Source organism: Pelophylax lessonae, assembly GCF_965119305.1.
Source record: "Pelophylax lessonae genome assembly, chromosome: 8".
In the NCBI taxonomy this organism is placed as follows: Eukaryota; Metazoa; Chordata; class Amphibia; order Anura; family Ranidae; genus Pelophylax; species Pelophylax lessonae.
Genome location: NC_138775.1, coordinates 160010208 through 160025962, shown reverse-complemented (window position 1 = coordinate 160025962; position 15755 = coordinate 160010208). Strand labels below are relative to the sequence as shown.

Sequence of the window (15755 nt, the reverse complement as noted above, 5' to 3'; positions counted from 1 at the left end):
CGGATCTAGTATGTAGATCCGTTGATCAGTGTCCTTACAGCTCAAGCCACAGCCAATCACAGTAGAAAGCACGCCCCTAGGGATACACACAGCCCCTCCCTTCCAAATAAAGTTAACCCCTTCACAACCAGTGTATTTTTACAGTAACAGTGCATATGTATAGCACTGATTACTGTAGAAATGTCACTGGTAACCCCAAAAGTGTCACAAATGTCAGTCAAGGGTCCGATCTGTCCGCCCCAATGTCGCAGTACCGCAAAAAAAATCGCAGATCGCCGCCATTACGCGTTAAAAAAAAAAACAACAAAAATGACAAAAATCTTTCCCTTTGTTAGTAAACGCGATAACTTTTGCGCAAACCAATCAAAATACGCTTTTTGTGATTTTTTTTACCAAACATATGTAGCATAAAACAAATTGGCCGAAAATTTTAAAAAATTTTGATTTTTACTTTTTTTTTGGGGGGAATTTCATATAAAAAAATGTGAAAAATATTGTTATTTTTGCAAAATTGACGCTCTTTTTTTGTTTATAGCGCGTGATCAAAAAATCGCACAGGTGATCAAATACCACCAAAAGAAAGCTCTGTTTGTGGGAAAAAAAGGACGTCAAATTTGTTTAGGTACAGCGTCGCACGACCGCGCAATTGTCCGTTAAAGTCACGCAGTGCCGAATCGCAAAATACCCCCTGGTCAGGAAGGGGGTAAAATCTTCCGGGGCTTAAGTGGTTAAAGTGTGAAGTGTGCTTTGAATTGCTAATAGGAATTTGAGAATCTCCTTTCTACTACCCTGGATCTGTTCTTGTGTCAAAAATAAGCCCTCATTAGCCTTCTTTTGCACTTGTTTTACAGAAAGAAACAAAACTGTTAACAAAAGAAGTGAAAACCGGATTTTTGTCTTAGCGTAAAATCCTTTTCTCTGAGTTTATTGACGGACGCAGTCTCTGATCTTCATATTAGTAGGGTCATACTGCCCACTACAGGAGTAGGACACTAGGCAGAACAAAGTTCTGGCTACGCCTATGGGCAGTCCTGGGGGGGGGGGGGGTATACCCTCTCTCCCTGCTATAGGATGTCAGTTTTGTATCAAAACAGTGTCAGAGAAAATAACACCAACCCAACTCAAATAGAGAGGCGGGTATTGCATCCATCAATGAACTCAAAGAAAAGGATTTTACGGTAAGACAAAAATCCAATTTTCTTTATCGTTCATTGACGGACGCAGTCTCTGATCTTCATATCAGTAGGGACGTCCCAAAGCAGTGCTATAAAAATGAGGGGGTGGGAACAGCAGAAAAATAATTCCAAGGCTAAACCATAGCCCACCAGGCAACATAGGACTCATCAGAACAACAAGATGAGACCCACCTGAAAAAAGATTAAACACCCTCAAGGGAGACTAAAACACCCTTAAACGGCAGCCTGGGAACTTTGTGGCCAAAAGAGGAATATGCAGATGCCAGCACATCCACCTTGTAAAACTTCGTGAAAGTGTGAACAGACTAGCCGCCTTGCAAACCTGAAGCACAGATGCCTGCTGGTGAAAAGCCCAGGAAGCACTAAGCGCCCGAGTAGAATGCGCCTTAACAGGGAAAGGTGGAACCTGACCCTTAATTGAATAAGTGTAACGCTCCTGCGTTTTGTGTATGATGTGGATTTACAGCTGCAGAAATATTCCAGTTCAGTAGTCATGTAGAGAAACGCTGAGACACCAATCCCAACTCCCAAGACTCATCATGTGTGGATGATCTCAATTCAGCAAGTAAATACACACACTCAATAAGATGTTCCTAGAGTGACTTCTGTATATAGTAACACAGTGATGATAGGCTGAAGAGACAGGTTGGGTAGAGATGGTAGATGACAGACACTTGAAAGGAAATGTTCTTGAAAGTAAGATAGTAGCAGATGGGATGCAGATAGGTTAGCAATCATGTATGGTAGCAGATGATAGAGTAGCAGGTGAACATACAGGAGAGACCAACCCAGTGCAAGAGCAGATGGTAGTAGGCTCAAGAGCTAGCAATCTTAGATAATGCAGATGTAATAATAGTCCTTAGTATGCAGAGCTAGATAGTGTAAGCTTTAGTATGAAGGTTATAGAGGTTTCCCCTGTGGGGTACTTATCACTAGTAGCAATGTAGCAGAGGAGAGGTTCGACAAGAGCGGATGATCCGGTAGCGGGATACAGGGATCAGCGCAGCGTGGTTCCGACAGCGAGGTATGCTTGCAAGCATGAGAGCTTCAAGACAGGTTAGCATCAAGGCACAAAGCAGGTTGAACGAACACATGTGAGTGAAAGCTGGTGATTTAAATAGCTGTTCAGTCCGGCGCTCAGTGATGACAGCATCAGTCTTAAAGGTGTATGCGCACCTTACCAAAAGAGAATGGTGGGGCGCATACACTTAGGAAAAGAGTAATTAGGGTACTCAAAGGTACCAGAACATTACAGTACCCCCCCCCTTAAGGCCGGCTCCTGAAGGCCTCTGGAACTAGTTTGTCTGGGTACTTCGCATGAAAATTGCGGATTAATCTAGGGGCATGTATGTCAGAGGTGTTTAGCCAGGTGTCGTCTTGGGGCCCATAGTTCTTCCATCGAACTAAGTACTGAAGTCTTCTTCTGTGGATACGAGAATCCAGAATCTCTTTTATCTCATATTCTTCTCCACCTTCAACTTGTACAGGAGGAGGAGGTGGGATAGTAGGCCTTATTCCTTGGTCAGGAACATGGGGCTTCAGTAGCGACACATGGAAAATGGGATGTATTTTGAGGTCTATTGGCAATGTAAGCTGTACTGCAGCTTTTCCAATAAGTTTCTTGATTCCTGTTTTGGATATGATGTAGCCTAGAAACAGTACTTCTTCTTTATGAAACAAGCATTTTTTCAGTTTCACATAAAGGTTGTGTGCAAGCAATCTCCATAATACTAGTCTTACATGTCTTATGTGTTCAGACAGGGATCGTGAATATATAAGTATATCGTCCAGATATTACACAACACAGACATCTAGTAAGTCTCTGAAAATATCGTTTATAAATCGTTGAAAGGCTGCAGGGGCGTTGCATAGCCCGAATGGCATTACAAGATATTCAAACAATCCGTATCTGGTTCTGAATGCAGTCTTCCACTCGTGTCCATCACGGATTCAAATGAGATTGTATGCTCCTTTCAGGTCCAATTTTGAAAAATAGGTAGCTCCACGCACCTGCTCAATGAGCTCAGGGATAAGCGGTAGAGGATAGCGATCTTTTATTGTAATAGCATTCAATTGCCTATAGTCGATGATAGGCCTGAGACTTGAGTCCTTATTGCGGACAAAAAAGAGTCCTGCTGCTGTGGAAGAAGTGGAAGGTCTAATAAAACCTTTTTTCAAATTCTCATCCAAATAGTCTTTGAGAGTTCATCCTGCGAAAGAGGATAAACATGACCGAACGGCAATTTGCTATTTGGGAGTAGATCAATACTACAATCATAGTCTCGATGGGGAGGTAGTGCTTGAGCATTTTTCTCAAGAAAAACCTCAGAGAGATCCTGATAACATAGTGGTGCAATCTCATCTGTCACCACAGACAGGATCTTCCTGAAAGACGGGAGGTTACACGTACCCTCGCAATAGCAAGAGAGGAAGGCCAGGGTCCGTTCCTTCCAATCTATGGTTGGTTGATGTGTGTGTAACCAGGGAAGTCCCAAAACAATGGGAAAGTGGGGTGAAGGTATTAGATCGAAGGTAGTGGTCTCCATATGAGACCCGTTAGTAGTGACTAGGAGTGCCTGTGTCTGATCAGTGATCGGACCAGAGGATAAAGGAACACCGTTAATAAGACTCACTGAGACAGGTTTAGGTTTAGAAATAATAGGAACTTTATTTAAAGCAGCAAAACGTATGTCAATATAATTTCCACAAGATCCTGTGTCAATCATGGCCTTAGTAGTAATCCTGTTCTGGTCCCACTGTAATGTTAAGCAAACAAAAAGGTAAGGGTTAGTAATTGAAGTTGTCAATCCCCCTAGGAGGACATGTGAACACTCACCCTTCTTTTTGTAGACTAGGGGACAGACGTTTATCTTGTGATCCGGGGATGCACAGTACAAGCAGAGATTACCAGATCGTCTTCTGGCTCTTTCCATAGTTGATAGAGTTAGGCGTATGGTTCCTACCTCCATAGGGATGGGGTCAACGGCCGAAATCCGAGAAGAACTGGATAATGGCATTCCTATTTTCTCAGCCTTTCTTTCTCGTAGTCTTCTATCTATGGTGATACTGAGTTGTATCAATGCATCCAGGGTTTTTGGCAGATCCGCTCGGGCGAGCTCGTCTTTAACGGCCTCTGATAGGCCAAGCCTAAATTGGGTTTTCAGAGATGCATCATTCCATTCTGAATCAAGGGTCCATCTCTTGAATTCTGCGACAAAGTCTTCCACAGGTCTCCTAACTTGTTTCAAGGATCTTAATTGAAGATCGGCAGTACTCTGCCTATTGGGATCATCATATAGGCTAGTAAGTTCTGCTAGGAACAAGGCATAGGAGTTGAGAAGCTGATCGCTTTTCTCAAAAAGAGAGTCTGCCCAGGCCCGAGGATCGCCTGTTAGGTAAGAAATAATAGTACAAACCTTAATGTGATCAGTAAGGTAGGTACGGGGTTTTAGCAAGAAAAGTAACTCACATGCGTTTTTAAATTCGTGAAATTTTTTGCGATCGCCTGTAAATACCAAAGGAGGATTTATTTTGGGTTCAGGGGACTGAGCAGTGGTAAGTTGTGTCAGTCTAATTACCTGCTGCGACAGAGCCTGATTGTCTTCTTTTAATTCAGCAAGTGCGTGTATTAACGCAGTTACTTGCTGTTTTAATTGTGTCACCTGAGTGGTTATTTCTGCTGAATCCATTTGAGGTTCGTTCAATCTGTAACGCTCCTGCGTTTTATGTATGATGTGGATTTACAGCTGCAGAAATATTCCACTTCAGTAGTCATGTAGAGAAACGCTGAGACACCAATCCCAACTCCCAAGACTCATCATGTGTGGATGATCTCAATTCAGCAAGTAAATACACACACTCAATAAGATGTTCCTAGAGTGACTTATGTATATAGTAACACTGATATATAGTAAGTGATGATAGGCTGAAGAGACAGGTTGGGTAGAGATGGTAGATGACAGACACTTGAAAGGAAATGTTCTTGAAAGTAAGATAGTAGCAGATGGGATGCAGATAGGTTAGCAATCATGTATGGTAGCAGATGATAGAGTAGCAGGTGAACATACAGGAGAGACCAACCCAGTGCAAGAGCAGATGGTAGTAGGCTCAAGAGCTAGCAATCTTAGATAATGCAGATGTAATAATAGTCCTTAGTATGCAGAGCTAGATAGTGTAAGCTTTAGTATGAAGGTTATAGAGGTTTCCCCTGTGGGGTACTTATCACTAGTAGCAATGTAGCAGAGGAGAGGTTCGACAAGAGCGGATGATCCGGTAGCGGGATACAGGGATCAGCGCAGCGTGGTTCCGACAGCGAGGTATGCTTGCAAGCATGAGAGCTTCAAGACAGGTTAGCATCAAGGCACAAAGCAGGTTGAACGAACACATGTGAGTGAAAGCTGGTGATTTAAATAGCTGTTCAGTCCGGCGCTCAGTGATGACAGCATCAGTCTTAAAGGTGTATGCGCACCTTACCAAAAGAGAATGGTGGGGCGCATACACTTAGGAAAACAGTAATTAGGGTACCCAAAGGTACCAGAACATTACAATAAGCCTGCACAACTGTCTTGTCTGATACACTTGGAAATAGTTGCAGCAGATGCAGGCATCCCTTTCTTTGGGCCATCCGTGAGTACAAAGAGCAAATCTGACTTTCGAAAAGACTCAGTAGTCACCAAGTACACCTTGAGTGCCCGAACCACATCCAAAGTATGTAATGCAACTACCTTAGGATGTTTAGGCTTAGGACACAAAGAGGGTAACATGATGTCCTCATTTAAGTGAAAACAGGAAACCACCTACGGAAGGAAGGATGGATCCGGGAAAAGTACCACTTATCCCTGTGAACCACCAGATAGGGAGAACGACAGGACAATGCCGCCAGTTCCGACACCCTTCACACAGAAGAAATAGCCACCAAGGCCACCATCTGGTATAGGGTAAGCAAAGGAATCTCCTGAATACTTTCAAAGGGAGGTTTCTGGAGAACCGACAGCACCAAATTAAGATCCCAAGGTGGCAACAGAGGTCGCACCAGAGGTGGCAAGTGTCGCACCCCCTGGATAAAGCTACACACCAGGGAATGGGCGGCTAGTGGCCTTTGAAAGAAAATTGCCAAGGCGAAAACCTGACCCATGATAGTACTCAAGGCTAACTTTTGATCAACTCTCCATTGAAGGAATGCCAAGAATACAACCACTGATCTTACTGTAGATGACGACGATGGTTTTTTAGATCTAACAGACAACCCTTTAGTGGTCAAACAAACAAGGGAAACCATACCAATCAAAGGTTCTTTGGACCCCTTTGTAGTGAAATTGACCCAACAACCACACAACTAGATGTCATTAATTTGTCGTCACCTAATCTCACTGATATAGAAAGGAATGTCCTTGTGTAAGAATCTTGGAACTTCCTGTTCCGGACTTCCTGTATGCGTTCCACCCCTCGGTCAGGTGGAACGCATGTGACATATGACGCTGACGCCGCCTGTGACGTCATTCTCGGGCGCCGCTCTAGACACCTATTTCAATCAGCGGTTTGCATTGTTCGTGCAATCGCTCATACCGGAAGCCTCACCAGTGACCCGTCCCATCGATTACCGAGACCCTGCACCGCTGAAGTACCCATCAGAACGGAGCATCTCCTGCTACACTTCTCCTATACCCTGCTTGCTGCTGCTGTCTCAGAGACTACTAATACTGATAAGTACCCCACAGGGGACCCCCATATCAATACCTTGCTTATACCACTATTATTCTGCTTGCTACTGCTGCCTCAGAGATTACTACTACTGAAGTACCCCACTGGGGACCCCATCTCTATACCAGTGCTACTACCATTACTATGCTTTAACCCTGCTCACATATACATTGCATTAAGAAGGATATTTTCTCTTGTATGTCCGCTTGCTAAATTATGTGCCTAGTTCTGTGTATCCAGTCTTTGCCACCTGCTACTTACACTGCTGCATAATTGTTTAAAGCTGCGCTTCTGCTAGCAATTGTGTCTTGTACCAAAGATTCAACCACTGTGATGAGTAAAGAGAGTTGAGTCGGGTGACTTAACAGATTCTCTGCAATACTACTGAGTGGTTTTCTGCAGTTGAAGATCCAAACCCTTAATTATAAATAGCAGATAGTTACACCTTGCTCTTGGGCTCACCTTTTGCCGACACAAGAGATGAATCATTTTGATATTATAAAGGGCCTTAACCTGTTTGGGAGAAAATAGATGTATAACTATTTATTTGATTAGGAGAGAAAGAGGAGAAAACAGGATTGCATACTTAGGGAACAATGGAAGGACATTAAGGTCCGTGACTTTCAGGCACTCGAGGACCTCATGGATCTCTTGGATGAGAATGAGGCCTTTGACGATGCTAATCCTTCTTTCGCCAACTGCTCCATGTCTATCAGATTAGAAGGGTTCCATTTCTCAACCACTGTTTTGAGATCTCTCCACAGGTGCTCTATGGGATTTAGATCTGGACTCATTGCTGGCCAGTTCAGTACTTTCCAACGCTTTGTCTTAAACCTTCTTTGGGTGCTTTTGACGTGTGCTTTGGGTGATTGTCCTGCTGTAAGACCCATGACCTCTGATGGAGACCCAACTTTCTGACACTGGGCCCTACATTCTACCCCAGAATTATATGGTAGTCTTTAAATTTCATAATGCCATGCACTGTCAAGATATCCAGTGCCTGAAGCAGCAAAGCAACCCCAAAACATCAGTGAACCTCCACCATGTTTGATTGTAGGGGCTGTATTCTTTTCTTTAAAGGCCTCATTTCTTTTTCTGAAAACAGTAGAATGATGGGCTTTACAAAAAAGCTGTAATTTTGTATCGTCTGTCCACATCACATTCTCCCAAAAGGATGTTGGCTTTCTCAAGTAAGTTTTGGCAAACTCCAATCTGGCTTTTTTGTGTTTCTGTTTCAGCAGTGGGATCCTCCTGGGTCTCCTACCATAGCAGCCTTTTTCATTCAGATGGTGACATATAGTGGGAGCTGACACAGTTGTACCCTGTGCCCGAAGGTGAATTTGTTTGGAAGTTGATCAAAATTCTTTATCCACCATTCAAACATTTGAATCCTTTGTTGCAATCTTTGGTCGATTTTTCTCTTTCGTCCATGGGGAGATTAGCTACAGTGCCATGGGCTGGAAACTTCTTGACAATGTTACGCACAGTGGACACAGGAACAATAATATCTCTCGAGATGGACTTGTAACCTTGAGATTGTCCATGATTTTCCACAATTTTTGTTCTCAAATCCTCAAACAATTCTCTGCTGCTCTTTCTTTATTCCATACTCCGTGTGGTACACAAAGATACAGAACAGAAAGGTTAAGTCAATTTTTCACCATTTTAACGGGTGTTATTTTAATATTGTCAGCACCTGTTAATTGATACAGGTGAGTTTAATTACAAATTACAGGAGCATCACAACCTTGGAATGCAATTATTTCTTACAATTTTAAAAAGGTGCCAATAATTTTGTCTAGTCCATTTTTAGTTTTGAGTGGAATGTGTCAGATTTGGCTTTTTGTTTCTCCACTTTTTGGTTCATTCTAATACAAACAATTACATTTGTAATTGCAACAATTTTCTGTGAGAGTTGGTGCATTATCTGACAGAAATGCAGGGCTGCGAATATTTTTGGCCATGACTGTATACTTCACCAAAGTGTCCATTGTCTCCACAGTTGCTGGTTGCTAAGTGGTCCATGACTATTTTATTTAAGTTCTTCTTTAAGGTAGGCTCAAAGTGTCAGCTCTCTAACTATATTTCAAATATAATTTCAAATTATATATTCAAATCACATGTAAATCTTACTGTGTATTAATTTCCACATTGAATTTCAACTGTTTCTAACCTACTCCAATTAACAACTTGCATACCAAACTCTAGCTGAAAGACGGTTACAGCGTGGTTGGCTATTTCTGGGAGGGCGTCCATGGATGTCTTTCTGGAACCCCACCCCCTGCACACCCCCTGGGGCATGCATTAGGTGCGCTCTGTAACCACTGATGATTGATGTCTTGTATCCAGACTTGTATAAAGTACTCAAAATTTCTACTTGAGTAAAAGTACAAGTGCTCGATCAAAAAGTGACTTAAGTAGAAGTGGAAGTGCTCGCAGAAAAAGTTACTTAAGTGGAAGTACTAAAGTATTCAACATTTTTTTAACTTAAGTATTGCAAGTAGTTTTTTCAAAAAGATTGCTACTTAAGTACTAAAAGTAAAAAGTACCAGTAGTTTTGAAAAAAAAATTCTACTCAAGTACTGAAAGTAGAAGTAGAAGTACTGTGTTATGTAGTTATTAAAGAAAGAAGTCAAAAGTTTGAACATCATATTGTTTTTTATTATTTCAAATGATTTATTCAAATGATTAACCTAAAGGACAATCACAATTCTTTAGGCTGTAACTTTTTGTAAACAAAAAACAGATAAAGTATGTCCCTCCCTTCCCCTTTTAAAGCATCCCTCCTTCTCTTCCCTGCCTGTTTTTTTTTCTCCACAGCTTATTGGTGCGCAAAATCATATATAAACCAATGTTGTATACAACAATATATTCCAATAATGAAATAAAGGAAGAGTGTATGAAATCTAAGTCAATAAAAAGTTCAAAATATTGTGAATCTTCAAATATATATATGTGACAAAACAAGATGAATATAATTTCATATCTGCTGTTAATGGGAAAGAACCTCCCAACCAGGGCCGGCCTTAGGTGTTCAAGCGCCCTGTGCGAGCTGATCCTGTGGTGCCCCCACCAGCGCCCTGCACATTTTTTCTTGCACTTTTTTTGCACTTCGTTTGACTTTTCTTTTTTAAGATCACTACAAACTTAGCCCCCCTTACATTAGAGACCCCCCTTACATCAGAGACCCCCCAACGGAGCCCCCCTTACAACAGAAACCCCCCAACGGAGCCCCCTTACAACAGAAACCCCCCACAGAGGCCCCACTTACATCAGAGACCCCCCACACAGAGCACCCTTACAGCAGAGACCCCCCAGCCCCCACAAAGAGCCCCCTTTACATCAGAGACCCCCCACACAGAGCCCCCCTTACATCAAAGACCCCCCACACAGAGCCCCCTTACATCAGAGCCCCCCACACAAAGCCCCCCTTACATCAGAGACCCCAACACAGAGCCCCCTTACATCAGAGACCATCCCCATACAAAGCCCCCTTACTTTAGAGACCCCTCACAAAAAGCCCCCCTTACATAAGAGACCCCAACACAGAGCCCCCTTACATCAGAGACCATCCCCACAGAGCCCCCCTTACATCAGAGCACCCCTATAGAGCCCCCACAGAGCTCCCCTTACATCAGAGCCCCTCCACACAGAGCTCCCCTTACATCAGAGCCCCCCACATCAGAGCCCTCCCACACAGAGCCCCCTTACACCAGAGACCCCCACACATCAGAGACCCCCCACACAGAGACCCCTTACATCAGAGACCCCCACACAGAGCCCCCTTACACCAGAGACCCCCCACACAGAGCCCCCTTACACCAGAGACCCCCCATACAGAGCCCCCTTACACCAGAGACCCCCCACACAGAGCCCCCTTACATCAAAGACCCCCACACAAAGCCCCCTTTACATCAGAGACCCTCCACACAGAGCCCCCCTTACATCAGAGACCCCCCACACAAAGCCCCCTTACTTTAGAGACCCCTCACACAAAGCCCCCCTTACATCCAGAGACCCCAACACAGAGCCCCCTTACATCAGAGACCATCCCCACAGAGCCCCCCTTACATCAGAGCCCCCCCATAGAGCCCCCCACAGAGCTCCCCCTACATCAGAGCCCCTCCACACAGAGCTCCCCTTACATCAGAGACCCCCCACACAGAGCCCCCTTACATCAGAGACCGCCCACACAAAGCCCCCCTTACATCAGAGCCCCCCCCCATGTTTCCCTAAACCAAGATGGCCGCCAGTGCCTCGATCGCACTGCGCATGCGCACATGCCTCTACTGGGCGGCCGCCGGAATCCCCGCCTCCCAGCGCTGAGACGTCAGCGAATGGAGACAAGGAGGGGAGGAGCGGAGTGGCCGAAGGCCGCCACACATGTCAGAGCGCCGAGAGGCGCATGTGGGAGTACTCCATGCCGGCCCAGCGGAAGCTTGGAGCGGAACAACGCTACCCAAATGGCCAGAGACCAGGTACCCATGAAAAAGGGGGGTATCTTTACCTTTGCCTTCCTATAGAAAAGGGGAGGGGAGGGGGGAAGTCAGAATAGGGAGGATAATTGAAAGAGTAGGAGAGAGCAGTAAGGAGGGAAACCAAACAAAAAAGAAAAAGGGAAAGGCAGAGAAAAGTAACGAGTAAGGATGCAGCGCAAAAAAAAAAAATATCGGAGTAGAAGTATAGAAATCATCGAAAAAATGTAGTGAAGTAAAAGTAGAAGTAGGAGAAAAAAATTCTACTCTAGCAAAGTACAGATACCGCATTTCGGTACTTAAGTACAGTACTTAAGTAGTTCTACTTCGTTACTATACATCTCTGCTTGTATCATATCTGCAGTCTCTGACCATCTCTTGTATCAAGTCTGCAGTCTCTAAACATCTCCTATAGTATATAAAAAACCAGGTGCACTCCTTAAAAGTATTAAAATAATAAAACTCCTCTAGAGTCCACTAGCGGCGCTACAAGTATATGTTAACCATATACTGTATGTGAGTCAATAAAATAGTGAGTCCAACACCAGAATTAAAAAGGTAATCCAGATGGTAACAGTCCAACCGAAAGCCAGTAGCAGTGTGACTCAAGCTCCTGAGGATAATAAGATGAAGACCTCCACCTCACCACGGTGCACACAATGAAGGAAATGCACTTACCAAAAGTGACTTAAAAGAAAGCCCGTAGTAACAATCACTGCCAGGTCCTCCTTAACCAGAGTTCTCTCCGACTGACACAAAGGCTGTTTGACCACTCACAAGGCGTGCATGCAAAAATAAATGTCATAGGTACATAGCGTAACCCCGTTTTCCATTTATTTCCAAAATATAAGCATAACACCAAGCTCGTAAGAATTTCACTCACATGTTAAAAAACAATGACAGACGTTGTAATCATGTATATGTAGCCGTTACCGTGCGGTCATTCGTCCAGCACCGATCATTGAAAGCCACCGGGTACCAAGGCGGAGGACTTCCGGGTGCGGCGTCTGACGTATGCAGGTAACCTAGGAAACCGCGTGCTCACGCTCTAATGCGTTTCGTCATCACGGACTTCAACTGAGGGCGTGAGCACGCGACGTACGCGTGCTCACGAGGAGGTACCCCTCCACCCGGAAGAGACAGAGAGCATATGGGAGTCTCCTGAATGGAATACGAAAGAACATCCTCTCACGGTCTATTAACCCTGTGCCGACCAAACGGCCAATGCAACTCGGGGTCAAATAACACAGATCATTGGATCATCGTCCTCTCTCAATAGTAATCACATTCAAAAGACTCGTTCATTCACAGTAAATAGTTTACATAAAGCAAACTTATAGTCAAGACATATACACAGAAATTAATCCATATACATGCCGATCAGAACATATAAATGTACCATCAATAAAAATGACAATAACAATTTAAATAAAACCTCTAAAATTAATGCCACTCTTAAATATTAAAAACGGGGCATCTAATAGAAGGAAAGTGGCCCCCCAAAATATTATAGGAAACAAATTCCTTAAATAACATTAGAATTACACTCTGTGTGCACACTAGACAAGGAGACTATCAATATTAATACATAGTAAAATACTAGAATTGTAATTGGCTTAAAATCTGATCCAATTAAAATATAATGAAAAATTAATATTCACCACAAAAAATTATTGTAAAAATTATTATAAGAATTATTCAAAAATTCCCGGACCAATCACACTATTAGGAATAATATTAAAAATATTAATCACACTATAAAGAATAATATTAAAAATATTAAAAATGATCACTTCAAGAAAAGGGCCTCAGAAGGGGCACAGGACTCCACAAATAAAAATTGCATAAAATACTACCTGGGAGAAAAAGGGACTAATAATTGCTAATAAAGCAATTAATGTCTAAATCTATATTCAGTCCCCCAGGGTGCAAAGAATTTGTTAAAAAAATCCACTGGGTTTCTCGTTTAGAGATCTCTCTAACCCTGTTGGACCCCCTCCAGGCTGGGTCCACCTTTTCTATTCCCCAAAATTTTAAAAGGGATGGGTCCTGGTTGTGGTGTAATTTAAAATGTAAGGACAAATTATGTTCCTTAAATCCCTTCCGTATATTGGCTAAATGTTCCGAAATAAGGATGGACAAGGTTCTTTTGGTGCATCCAATATACAAAAGCCCACAAGGGCACTCCAGACCATACACCACGTGTGTAGAATTACACGTGATGAGATCTGTGATTTCAAACACTTGTCCATTTGCTGAAGATCGGAAAGAGGTCAGTCCTCTAAAGTGATTGCATACTTGTTTGCAGGTCTTACATCTACGGCATGCAAAAAAGCCGGTTCTGTTGTCCCAAGAACATTTTGGGCTTGGCTGGTGGGTCTAAAACTTTCTTTACCAGCCTATCACCAAAAGAGGGTGCCTTCCTATAGATGAAATAAGGCCTGGAAGGTATTGCTTTGCCCAAAATTTTATCATGGCACAGAATCCCCCAATGTCTCTTGATGATGTCCTCTACCTCCTTATGTTGGTAATTATATTGTGTGAGGAAACTCCATTCTTGTTTAGTATCAGGAGTACGAATTTGTTCACTTAAACATTCAGTCTGGGTGAGTTTAGCCACCTCCGCTATATCTTTGTCCAAGCGTCCACCATCATATCCCTTCTCCTTTTTATTCTTCTCCTAGTACTACATCTCCTATAGTATGTCTGGGGGCTCTGTCTAACATACTCTAACAGAGGCCCTCTCTGTGTCCATTAAAGAGACCCCCCTCCAGGTCCTATTAGAGTACTCTGCTTCTCTTCCTGTAATTTGTTTATTGTTAAGAGATCGTGGCAGGGTCCCGGGGTAAGGAAGACTCCTTAGGGGAGCATCTCTGTGTTTAAGCCATTGCCATAGAAACATTTGTAAAGCGGAGGAGTTAGTAAGGTGACCACGCCCATGTGGGGGCGCCAAAAATATTTCTGCACCCAGGTGTCTGTGATCCTGGGATCGGCTCTGTAGAAGCCAATTGACTACCATGCACAGCTGCACCAGATTCAGAGTGCACCAGTTTTAGTAAAGATTAAGGAACATAGGCTAACATGCATGAGAGCTTACAGGCAGGAAAACAAAATGCCTGACACCACTAGGAGTGGCTGTAAAAATATTCAGTGTGCATGAGGGCTAAAAGCAAAGAAAAAGTAAATATAAGCAGCTGCATGAACCATGTCAGATGTATTGGTGATTGAATAATAGGAAAAAAAATGGATTTAAAAAGCCATGTATATTCCATCTTATGCATATAGATTGTGAACAGAAGCTTCCATCTTGTTTGAAGGTGAATGAAAGTTCATATATGTTCCTTTGCAAAATGTCTCTTACAAGAGAGAGTAGAATTTCAACAGAGGTCTTTGTATTCCTTTTGTCATAAATAAGGTAATACATTGACATGGTAGTGCCAGATGTTAGTCTGTCTTTAAGTATTGCAACAATGGACAATAGTGTATTCATTAAGTTCATTTGAACTATAAGTTTTTAAAGATACATTATTATGTGTGAGAAGATATTAGCAATAATTATGTCATATTATGTAAGGCATATACATATATATTTAGGAATCTGTATATCACATGTTGGGTTTATATTCTTGCTAAATAACAAATCTTACTTAGGTAAAACTAATTCCACTAATTACATCATTTTAGAGAAGTTTAGTTTAAGTTTTTATGACCGCTATAAATCCTACAAATCAGACGTGATCTCTGACAGCATATGGCACGGTCAAATAATTAATGGACTGTCACTAGCCAGAGGTCAATAAGGTCATCAGATAATAATTGTGGTCTAATTATTATATAAATACTGAATTTAATCAACGGTACAATACTGCCTCCTTTTGGAGATAATACCAAATGCAGTCTTGGAGTAATAATAAAAATATTATATTGTATTAAAATATTATATTATTGAAATGGCATTACTTGCCAGCAGTGCTGGGACAAGGTCATCCAGCGCCCAGGGCAAGGATGCAAAACTGCGCCCCCCTTGCCATAGGGTTAGGGTCAAGGCACCCCCCCATCCCTGCAATAAACTATTGTGCCCAGGGCAACTTCCCCTCCTGCCCACCCCTTGTCCTGGCCCTGCTTGCCAGGGTACATGATGGAGATTAGATGGCCATTTATGTATGTACTGAGAGTATGGACAAAGTTTTATGTTGTGTTTTATGGTTACTCTTGAATATAGAGAAAGCATCCTTTAATTTTATGATACAAAACATTGGGTTAATTATTAAAGAGGCGTGACTATGACCTCACCAGTTAAGGTATTGAATATCCCAACCAATGGGGATAATGTTTCATTCCTCTGGGTTTAACTTATGGTAATTTTAATAGTCCTTTGTTCATA

At 42.7% G+C, this 15755-nt stretch overlaps 1 protein-coding gene across 1 annotated transcript in view; it reads right to left on the bottom strand.

The window, feature by feature from the left end:
- LOC309562208 (uncharacterized protein) overlaps positions 1 to 15755 on the bottom strand; it is a gene marked incomplete at its 5' end in the record, with an annotated part of 1875955 nt that overhangs the window by 365792 nt on the left and 1494408 nt on the right. The window lies entirely within an intron of this gene.